The sequence below is a fragment of the Cryptomeria japonica genome, chromosome 6 (assembly GCF_030272615.1).
Source record: "Cryptomeria japonica chromosome 6, Sugi_1.0, whole genome shotgun sequence".
NCBI classification, from domain to species: domain Eukaryota; kingdom Viridiplantae; phylum Streptophyta; class Pinopsida; order Cupressales; family Cupressaceae; genus Cryptomeria; species Cryptomeria japonica.
The window spans coordinates 475827132-475839238 of NC_081410.1; positions in this window are offsets into that span (position 1 = coordinate 475827132).

The window sequence follows — 12107 nt, forward strand, 5'->3', positions numbered from 1 at the left end:
GTCTAAGAGAAACAACACAAAACACACAAGAAACCATTAGTGTTATTTAATCAAAGACTAATCTAAACAGGCATATCAAGAGAGACACTAAAATCATGCTAATATATCTAACTAATGAAACAAAGATAATGAGGCATCTCCAAATGCCTCTTAGCATGCTCTTAGCTCCTTCTCCCTTGTTCCTCTTCTCTCCAAGTTCCAAAATAGTGTAGCTCTCAGCAGCTTTTTGCACTATGGATGCTTATGGAGGATTGAGATTGAAATATTGCTCTAAATGTAAATAAAGAAGCAAATATTAAGCTATTGATACTAAAGTGATTTATTTTAACCAAAATGACAATATCAGAATTTGCTATGCTAAATGCTCTCTAAAAATGCCTATAGGTTAAATGCATACAAGTTTTCAGGATCTGGATTATGAAGAAATGGGCTCTATTTATAGGAAAAATGGAGCAATGGATGGTTGAGATTGAGCAATCTCAACAAGGGTCAGGATTGAATGATTTCAAATCCATGTGAGGGCTTTCAACCCAATCCCAGGATGACAAGTGTCAATGTGAGATAGGTTGAGAGGGGAGGGAATAAGCATTAAATGCTTGACATGACTTTGGGAGTTAAGGTCAAGGTTGGTTGAATGAATAAACTCTTTATTCAAAGAATAAAGCTTTTATCCAATGGATAAATTCTTGTGCAAATGTGAAATGGATGAATATGGTCAAAACAATAAATGTTTGGGGGGACAAGTTTGAAATAACCATAAATGGTTATGTAAGAGCCATTAGTGGTCTTGGAAGACTTTGGGGGTTAATTTGTTGAACACACAAATCATTCAATGCTTTTCAAAGACTTTGGAGTCTTTGAGAAGTGACTCCATTTTGCTTAGGAATGTGACAATAATTAGGGGATGGATTAGGCTAATTAGGAAGGGGTTAGAAGAATCTAGAAGGGGATTTAGGAATGCAATTGGATTTGGTGGGTGAGGGAAAATAGGATTTTATTAAAATAAAAATTTATTTATTTCAATAAATGTGTGCAAGTTGCATTTGTAGGAAAATGCAAGTGGGGTGGGGATAATGATTTAAATAAATGTTTTATTTAATTTATTTAAAAGAGGAAAAAGGGGATTTAATTAAATAAATAGATTTTATTTATTTAATTGATTTGTATTTGGTTTAATGAATTAATTAAAATAAATTGAATAATTTATTTAATTAATAGAAGAATGTTTGGAGATGAATTAATTAAATACTTATTTAATTAACTGATGGCTAGTGGATTTTTAATCAAATAAATAGCGAATATTTATTTAATTAAGCTAGATAGCCACACTAATGGCCATGGTCCCCTCCAACTTCAACACAGTTGTAGCCGTATCAAATGAGATCAAAACCTCACCAAACTTCACATGATCGATTACTAGCATATTTTCAAAAAAATGGTCTTAAATTCACAATTTTTCGACCACTTTTTCTGAGGGGGCATATTTACACCCTAAGTGTCACTGGGGCATACTAGGGCAATTCATTTTCTTTGAAACATCATCGTTTCTACATTATGTCAAAGAGGGGCAAATGTAGACACCTAAAAATATCTCATTGATCTTACACTAATTATTCTTCTATTTAATTAAGTAATTCCTTAATTATTTGATTAAACTAAATATTTCTTCTAATCATCACCCTTCAACACTCCTAATTATCAAATTTCTATTTTCAAATAAATTTAATCAATTAACCCTATCTCAAATATTAATTATTTAGTTAATTGCGACATTTCCCTTAGTTTTTTTTCAATAAAAGTGGATTATTCCACTAAACTTTTTTTATTAATATTTTTTATTTTTTACACAGGATTCAAAGAGCATACTAGAGGAAAGAACCCTGGGAAGAAAATCTCTGGTCACAACTTATAAAATAAACCTATAGTATCTAACGGATCAATTTATACACCTTGCCCAAAACCACATACAAAATGTGGGCACAACACATATAATATCAGTTTTGCATAGAGCCCATATGACAATTTGCCAAAAAAACCCATCGGATAATTTTCAAATGTAGACTCCATAGCTGCTATCAATGGAAGAAGACAAAATTTTCCAAAGCCCTGTGCCAAATCCCATGAGCCAAAAACCTTCCTGCCAAAAAAGAAAGTATCAAAAAACCTTTGGAAAAACACTATTATATCAAATACCATGACCTCGAACTCTTCTCTAGACAACGAACATGAATACTTGAAATGAAAGGGGAAAGCATGAATAATTATCATCGTAAAATTTTACATCGACATTACTCAAGAAAATCATATGACTATTGCTGCAAACCTTCCCATACCTTAGAAGAAATTTCCTCAAAACCCACCTCTCACTAAATTAGCATTGCTATCAATGGCTAAATTTGCCAAATAATCTGCAATCTTATTAACTTCTCTATAACAATGAGATACCAAGAAAGATTCAAACAATTCTAATTTTTGTAAAATGGGATCAAGTATATACTGCAAATTCCAACAATTCGATTTCTTTTTCATAACACATTGAATAATCACCATAGAATCACCTTCAATTATTAAGTCCTTAATTCCCAAAGAGATTGCCATATCCAATCCAAAAGATAAAGCATGAAATTCCACATAATTGTTAGTTTTAAAACCAATAGCATGATACTTAGCTCAAATAAAATTTCAATTGTGATCATAAATTACCATGCCTACCTCAGCCGGCGTAGGGTTACCACGAGAGGCCCCATCAAAATTCAGTTTAAAGTGCCCATGCGAAGGAGGTTTCCATCTAGCAAAGCATCTCTTACCTATTGCATCATTCTTTTTTAAAATTGAACCATGAGAGGGTAAAACTGATAGCAGCTTCCAAACTCTAGTAACTCTACTATCCCAGTGCGAAAAAGAAGTAAGATTTTCCAAATTCTTATAAATAAATGACAAAGCAACCTCAGAGATTGAGGACTCAACTTTTAATAGAACCTCAGACATAGGAGACCTTGTTTTTTTAAATATCCTATTGTTTCTCTCTAGCCAAACATTCCAAATCACAATAGATGGAGATATGATCCAAAGGCATGCATAAAAAGATGAGGCAAACATAAAGGGCTAAAATCTAAAATGGGAAATGAGATCCTTACCAATAACAAAGGATACATTTAACTTCTCAAACAACCACTGCCAACATTCATAAGCATAATCACAATGTAGGAATAGGTGTGATGAAGGTTCCAAATTTTTGTTACAAAGGACACAAGGGAAAACAACAATAATACCAAGCCTGTCTAGTCTCATACCTATAAGGACTCTATCCTGAACTGCCAACCAAGCAAAGGCTCCAACTTTGGGAAGACAAGACGAATGCCAAAACAACTTATAAGGCCAAAAAGATAAATCTTTAGCAACCATAAGAGAGTTGTAACCATCTTTAACAGTGTACTTACCAGAAATATTCTTTGTCCAAATAAGTTCATCCTCAGAATTAGAAAGAAATACAATTCTATCCCCCAAAATCTTTTCAAAATGTAATCTCATGCTTTGATCAACATCTATGAAATCAATCGACTTCCATCTAGCTAGCTTAAGGGGTCTACTAGTCACAATTTCAAAATAATCTGCTACAAAAACACCCCAAAGGGAGGAAAGAATAGTGATCAGAGGAGACCAATCCCTAATATTCACCAAAGGTGTGTGTCCATTCCATACTTCATCCCAGAATCTGACCTTTCTACCATTATGAACAATCCATGAGAGATGAGGCAAAATAACTGATCTACATTTACAAAGGAAATTCCAAATAGCAGAACCCAAAGGCAAATTTGAGACTTTAAAAATGTACTCTCTCGGTCCATTATTTAAATATTTGGCAAAAATAATTTGTGCCCATAAGGAGCTAGGATTGTCATATAATTTCCAAACCAACTTAGCACCTAAGGCTAAATTCTGATTCTCTAGACTCTGAATTCCTATTCCCCCAAGTTCCTTAGGCAAACATACCTTATCCCATGCAACTAAAGGGAGTTTCTTCTTGCCATCTTTATTATTGTTACAAAGAAAATCTCTAAGAGTATCCTGTAAACTAATAATGGCTGCTTTTGGAGACTTCAAAACAGACATGAGATATATGGGAACATCATTCAAAACAAACTTGATGAGAACAATTTTACCTACCAAAGTTAACCATCTTTGATTCCATGAGAGAATTCTTTTAGAAATGACCGAAATAATCTTATCCCAAAAACCAATCTTATCCTGTTTAACAAAGAAAGGAATCCCAAGGTAAGTACATGGAAGATTTCCAGTCTCAAATCCCCAAAAGGATTGCAACCTATACTGAACCAGTTGTGATGTATTAAGGAAAAAAATCTTTGATTTATCACCATTCACTTTCTGACCAGAAAATGATGCATAATTTTGTATTATTCCTTTAATCACTTTTGCCTCAACTAACGAAGCATGTCCAAATACTAGAGTATCATCTACAAAGAGACAATCAGAAATACTTTGGGGAATATTCTGATTTCTTATACCTTTCCAAAGTCCCCCCACTTTAGTAGCCTTAATAGCCCAACTAAAGGTTTCAGCTAGGAGAATAAAAAAAAGGGGAGAAAGGGGATCTCCCTGTCTCAAACCCCTAGAGGAAGTGAAAAAACCACAAGGAGAACCATTAATTAAAACCGAGAATCTTGCAGAAGAAATATATGCATGAATCCATTTGACCCAGGCCTTGGAAAAACCTAACTTCTCAAGAACAACACATAAAGCCCCTTACTCTACTCTATCATAAGCCTTCATCATGTCTAGTTTAAGTATCATGGCTAGGGTTCTTTGGGTGGAAATAGAATGCAGCACCTCATGTGCTACAATTGCACCCTCTGTTGTCTCCCTTCCAGGAACAAAACCACCTTGCTCCAATGAAATGATCCTAGGTAGAATTTTTGCCAACCTAAGGGAAATTGCCTTCATAAATATCTTATACAAAGTGTTACATAAAGTAATGGGGTGGAAGTCAGCAAAAGTCTTAGTATCCTCTTTTTTAGGAATAATTGCAACCATTGTAGTATTAAGTTCTTTTAAAACAGACCTATTTCTCCTAGATTCCTCGAGAGCCAACAAAACATCATTTCCCACGAAATCCCAACATTTCTGAAAAAATAAAGAAGTAAAACCATCTGGTCCCGGGGATTTATCCGGATTCATGGCAAAGACAACACTCTTAACTTCTTCTAAGGAAAAGGGAGACATCAACATCTTATTGTCTTCCAAAGATACTAAAGGAGGAATATTATATATAATATCATTGCTGAGATTTCCATTTTCCAAAGATAATAATGACTTAAAAAACCTAACTGCCTCTGAAGCAATGTCCTCTGGCTCTGTCAATAAATTCCCATTCTAACACTGAATACAAGATATCCTATTCTTACATCTTTTAGTCTTAGTTGAATAATGAAATTTTTTTGTGTTCCTATCACCATCTGAAAGCCATAACTCTCTAGATTTTTGTCTCCAATAGATTTCCTCTCTAGCTAACACCTCCTCAAGCTGTAATTTTAGTGACTTCAATTCATCAAAAACTTGTGGCACCATACCATGTTGAAGCACATGAGTATTAAAACACTCAATCGTATCTTGAATCCTTTGTTTCTCCTAAAAAATATTCTTAAAATGCGAGATATTCCATTCACTAATATTCAATTTTAAATAACTTAACTTCTTAGCAATCTGAAACATACAGGACCCAGAACAAAAAGGAGTAGAATTCCACCATTTCATAAGCAGAGGTAAAAAGGAAGAATCCCTAAACCACATGGGCTCAAATTTAAATGGAGACTTAAAAGAAGCCCTATCCTCAATAACTGAAAGGGAAATTGGAAAATGATCAGAACCTAAGATCGGTAGAATATAGGAAAAGAATTCAAAATCTGAATCAATCCAATTCTCAGATAACAAAAACTGATCTAATCTCTCAACAATCTGAGAAAAATCCCTTCTCATGTTTGTCCATGTGAAAACCCCATTTTGAGACTTACAATCAAAAAGGCTCATATCAGAAATGAAATCCCCAAAGTCATCCATAATCCTTTTATTAGGGAAAACACCTCCTTTTTCTCATCTAAATCAGTGATAGCATTAAAATCACCCCTGAAGATAATAAAGGAACCATGTTTTAAGGGAGAATAAATCCTCTTTAATTCACCCCATAACTTACTCTTCCCTTGAATTCTTGACGGAGCATAAATGTTAAAAAGCCAGAATTTAACCTTCGAAATCTTGCTTATAACTAAAGCCAACATCCAATTTGTAGCAGATGCCACTAACCGTACCTCAATATTATAATTATTCCAAAGTGGTGCCAAACCTCTTGAAGCACCACAAGCCAGAGAAGAAAGAAAATTCCACCTTCTCCAAGATGAAAAAACCAAATCAGCAGACTCCTTTGACAACTTTGTTTCTTACAACATAAAAATATCACACTTAATTAAGTCCATTTGGGACTTAATTAAGCATCTCTTGTTAGGGGCATTTAAGCCCCTAACATTCCAAGAAATAATTCTCATTGTCCTCGAGGGGAGGCCGAAGCTCCCCTCTTCCCAATAATCGAAGAATTTTTTCTTTCCCCAAAGCAACCTTGCAAATTACATTTCACAGCCCCTGATCTTGTCACAGGTGGACTAGTCATGAATTTTTTACTCCTCTTTCTTTTTATTCTTACAGGAGTTAGGCATGTTTTCTTAGGCCTACCAAGAGAGACCGAATGCCTCCCTTGCCCACCAGCAGGAGAAAGGGACAAAGTCTTTTGAATTCAAGCATCAATTTCCATTTGAGTCTTAAGATTATTTGGAGGCCTACCTCTCCTAGGAGAAACCACCAATGGTGAAAAAACTGGAGATGTTTGGACAATTGGTAAACTTTTGCATGACTTTGGAGAAGCCAGGATAAATGGATTATCTTCAAAACCCAACTCTATTGTAGCCAAAACCACAAAAGGATTAGCAGATGTAGAAATTGGAAGGGTCAAGTTTATACCCCCCAAATCATTCTCAATTGAACAAACAACTCTATTAGTAATACCCTCATCCATTTGATGTGCATGGTTGTTAAAAATATCATGTACTTGCTGAACTTGATTCTCATCTGGCATAATAACAGGGACAACCTCTGACGGATTACTATTCCCTAAGGAAGATTCATTAGCCATATTAATTTCAAAATTCAGAGGGGAATTATTAGACACCAAATTCTTAATTTCCTAAACTACAGAAGCATCATTAGAAAAACCTATGGCATGTACCTGTTTAATAGTTTCCATATCAACCACTGCATTTTTATCTAAATTCAAATTCTTTGAAGAATCCAAAACCTCCTTTTGAGTGCATGAAGACAAATTGTCGTCCTTACCCTTTGTGTGATTATTTGGCATCTTAGGGCAATCTATCATCAATGGGTGATCTACTCCATTCATCGGGGGATTACCATCCACTATACCCCCATTATTAGAAAATGTCTTCAGTAAAGACGAAAGTGAGACCGAACCTGAAGTGTGATCATTTGGTTTCCCAGAACTACGACACAATGAATTATTTTCAAGATTAATGTGACTTGCTTCTACCAATTTATGCGAAGAGACATTTCCACATCCTTCAATCGAAGGTCCCACCAACAAACTATCTTTATTAAGGGATTTAGGGATAGAGTCAACAACCTGTTGGTTTTTCTTAAAATCCATAAGTAAAGGAGCATCCAAAAGTAAAGGAGACTTAAGAAGCCCCGTATCCAATTTCTCAATTGACTGGTGCCAAATACCATCATGAGACTTGATATTACAAGTACGGGAGCAAACATTGTTAGGGTTAATAAGAACACAAATTTTTACCAGAGCCTCCCCCTCCACAAAGTCCATTTTAGATGTTAAAAAAGTTCCAATAGTATTTCCAATTTTCTCAAGAACATTTGGATCCATAAATTCAAAAGGAATTTTAGGTAAACCAAACCAGAAAGGAATAAGTTTCAAACTAGACCAAGAAGGAACAAAAAAAGGTTTCCAAGCCGCAATTGAAATTAAATGTTTTCCAAACCAATAATGCAAAGTTCTTAATACCTCATCTCTGAAAGATGGAGAATCAAAGACAATAATAAAAGCATTCGCAGACAATAATTGAAAATAATGCATATCCCCCCATCTTTTCTGCAATTTATGATAAAGCTTTAACAAACTAACTTGATCACCCCAAATTTCTCTAGAAATAGCATTTGTATACAAACAATCCGCTTTCTTATCGACATAAGAACCTAAAAGATTGATACAAGAAATAGGAGCCCAAACCTGCGATGAAGAAACCTCAGGCAGAATAGGAACAGATGGAATCTTACTTACCTTTTCCAGACTAGCTTCCTTGAGGTTCACATTTACCTTATTTCCCACCTACTGTGAGGAAACAGAAACCCTAGCCGTAGTCTCCTTATTTGCCAAGCCAACAACCCTAGCAAACGTGCACTGATTGCCCAAATCCAAAGACCATTTCCTCAAAAATCCCTTGAATTGCTTCTCAAAATTCCCATGATTCGCACCATTATTAAAACACCCTTGAGTGAATCTCCTTCCATTGTTATTCTACCTCCATGCTACACTGCGTCTGTTCCCAAAGAAGCCTTGAAAGTATTTTGAAGTTGGCTGAAAAACCTTGTTATTTCCACTCCGATTTACCTATATCGCCATGTCCTTCCATCTGCCTTTCGTGTAGACCCACTGTGGAACATGAGGCGGGTCTTCCCAGCCCACATCCGCCCATGAACCCAAATGTCCTCTTTCAGCCATGTTCGATCACTGTATCATGTTGATTAGATGTTACCCCAACTGTAGCGATGACAATGCAAGCAAACTTTTACTAACAATGAACCTCAAGATGATTGGCAGGTGTCATCCTTTGTTGTTGTCACAAACAAGTCTGAGTATGACAAAGTTATCTGCTACTAATAGTCTGAAAACCTCCTCCTAAATGTCGATCTCCAAACCAAATGACACCATCTTCACTAATCAGTTGTAGATCAATCATCGGATAGGCAAGGTTGTTTGCAAATATTGTGGATCGGGTGCTTGCTGGGCGTATTTGGTTTTTCTTAGATCTGATTGACCTCTGCAACTTCTTCGTTGTCTTAATTAATTCAGTTTCCTATGATTAAATAATATCTTTTGAATTAATTAATTCTTCCAATTCCCCAAATTCTAATTCTAATTCATTTCATATAATTTCATTTCACCTTTTCCCCAAATTTGAATTTCATATCGTTTCAATTAATTTCATTTCTTCCAAATTAACATTTCACCAAATGTGAATTTCAGTTAATTTCATGTGCATTTCAACATTCGAAAGTCCAAATTCAAATCCAAATTGAAAATGAAAATCAAGTGCAATTTCAAAATCCTACAACACATGTTGAAATCAAACTGATTGATTAAATCAGTTAACTTAGTTAACTCTTCAATCACTCTTTTTAACTCTCAATCGACTTTTTCTAACTAATCAATCATTCTAGTTTTTTAATCCATCTAGTTAGTCATCTCTCAATCAATTCAGTCAACTGACTAATCTATTCAGTTCACTATCCAATCAATCTAGTTGACTCCCCAATCAAATGAGTTAACAAGTCAATCAAAAGAGTTAATAAATCAGTCAACTCTTTTAACAGATCAATCTATTGAGTTCACTGATCAATCAATTTTAGTTGACTATCAATCAACACTTGAGTTCTATTTCTCACCTCCTTTGTGTTGAAAATCTATAAATTCAACCTCTTTTCTCAATTCAATCTAGAATCACAATCTTCAAAATAGTTGTCTAATCTATGCAGGAAATCGATGCAATAACTGAGAGCAAATTCAACAAAAACTAAGGAGAAGAGCAATGGAAGCCTTGTCAAATCAATTGAGAGATTCTTAAATTAGATTTCAATTCATTTCATAATTTAATTGATTTTAGCATTATTTCATTGTAATTTAGGAGTATTTTGATTAGATTAGAGTTGGTGATTCACTCTGATAATCTAATTATGTTATTTACACTTAATTTATCCCTAGAAATAGTTCCCACCATGGTTGTTACCTTAACTAGGTTTTCCACGTCAAAACTTTGTGTGTTGTGTGCTATTGATGTGGTGTGTATCTTTGTTATTTCTGCTCTTGATCAGATCTAAAATTGAGGTAGATTTGGTTAAGTTTGGTGGAAACTGATTCACCCCGCTCTCAAATTTCCTGCATTGTTGCTACCAACAATTGGTATCAGAGCTAGATCCTTTGGAAGGAGCTTGACCGCTTGAGGAGATTTGAGATGACAGTTGTTTTCAAGAAGAAGAGCCCGAGATTTGATGGAACTAATTAATATATATGGAAGAACCAGATGGAAGTTCACTTTAACTATCTTGGAGAAGATTATTGGAAGATCACAAAGATTCCCTACATTGTTCCTTAGAATAATTATGTTACTATAGCTGAGATCAGGGATGTTGAATATAATATAAGAGCTAAAGAAGCATTGCTAAGTTTCCTAATTGATGCAGATATGACTAATGTGATGGAATTGCATACTATACATGAGATTTGGGAGAACTTAGAAACCCTATATGAAGGAGATAAACATGCAAAAGTTGCTAAATTGCAGAGCTTGAAAGGAAAGTATGAGATGCTGAGAATGAGAGAAGATGAGAATATTTTATCCTTTATGGTTAAAGTGAATGATCTTGTGCTGAACATCAGATGTGTTGGTGGATTCCTTGAAGAGGATGATATTGCAACTAAAATGTTGAGATCTTTGCCTCCCACTTATAAACATAAAGATGTGAGACTGTGACAACTGTGACAAAAGATATGCTAGTTGGTAAGTTTGCTTCTTTTGAATTAAGCAAACTTGGGGAATCACATGGAAAAGATGAGACTGCATTTAAAGCTATTGTATCTGGGAAGCAGAAGTATGATCCGATAGAAAGTTCAACTAGGGTTTCCAGATATGAAAAGGGAAACAAGAGAGATGGAAGAGAAAGAAAGAGAGTTGGAAGAGCTTGAAGCACTTATTGCTAGAAGATTGCCTAATGGAGCTGGTAAGTATGAAGGGAAGTTACCTTTGAAATGTTTTTCATGCAATAAGATAGGTCATTTTGCTTCTAGATGTCTTTAAAGAGAAAAAAGAGTGTCAAAGTATGATAAGGCTTACAAGCCTAATCACAATTATAGATATCAGAAGAAATGTTATTATGCTACTGATGAAGGACTAACATATGATGAGTCCGAGAAAAGGAATTCATAAGATGAATTTGTGTTCATTGCTATCAAGGAAGATGATCTGGTACCTACTAATTCTATAAGTTGCATTATTGAAGAGAGAGTCCTGGCTGCTAAGATTGATGAGAAAGATGAATGGGTGATTGGCAGTTGTTGTTCACATCATATGACAAGTGATAAAGGTAAATTTGTGAATATGGAGAAGTATGATGGAGGTGTAGTGAGATTTGGAGACAACAAAGCTTGTGTAATCCATGGTAGAGGTTCTATTTCTCTTGATGGTAAGCATAATACTGATGATGTTTTATATGTTGAAGGTTTGAAGCATAATCTTTTGAGTGTTGGATACATGGTTGATAAGGGATATGAAATTTACAATTCAAGAATGGGAAATGCAAGGTCCTAAATAGCTCCGGTATAGAAATTGCATCAAGAACTAAAACTAAAGGTAATATCTTTCATTTGAATGGTAGTGAGAAAAGTTGTTTAATTTCTCAGAGTGGTGAGAGTTAGTTGTGGCATAGGAGAATGTGTCATGTTAACTTTGACTAGATGATTAAGATAAATTCTACTCAAGATGTTAGAGATCTACCTAAGATAGTGAAGCCTACTAATCCGATGTGTAAATAATGTCAATTGGGAAAGAAAACAATAATTTCATTCAAGAGAAAATTGTATTCATCTAATGGGTTACTAGATCTTGTGCATACTGATATATGTGTTCCTTCTAGAGTGAGAAGCTTCCAGGCTGACATATACTTTATGTTGCTGATTGATGACTATTCTAGAATGATGTGGGTCACTTTTCTAAGGGAGAAATTTGAAGCATTGGATA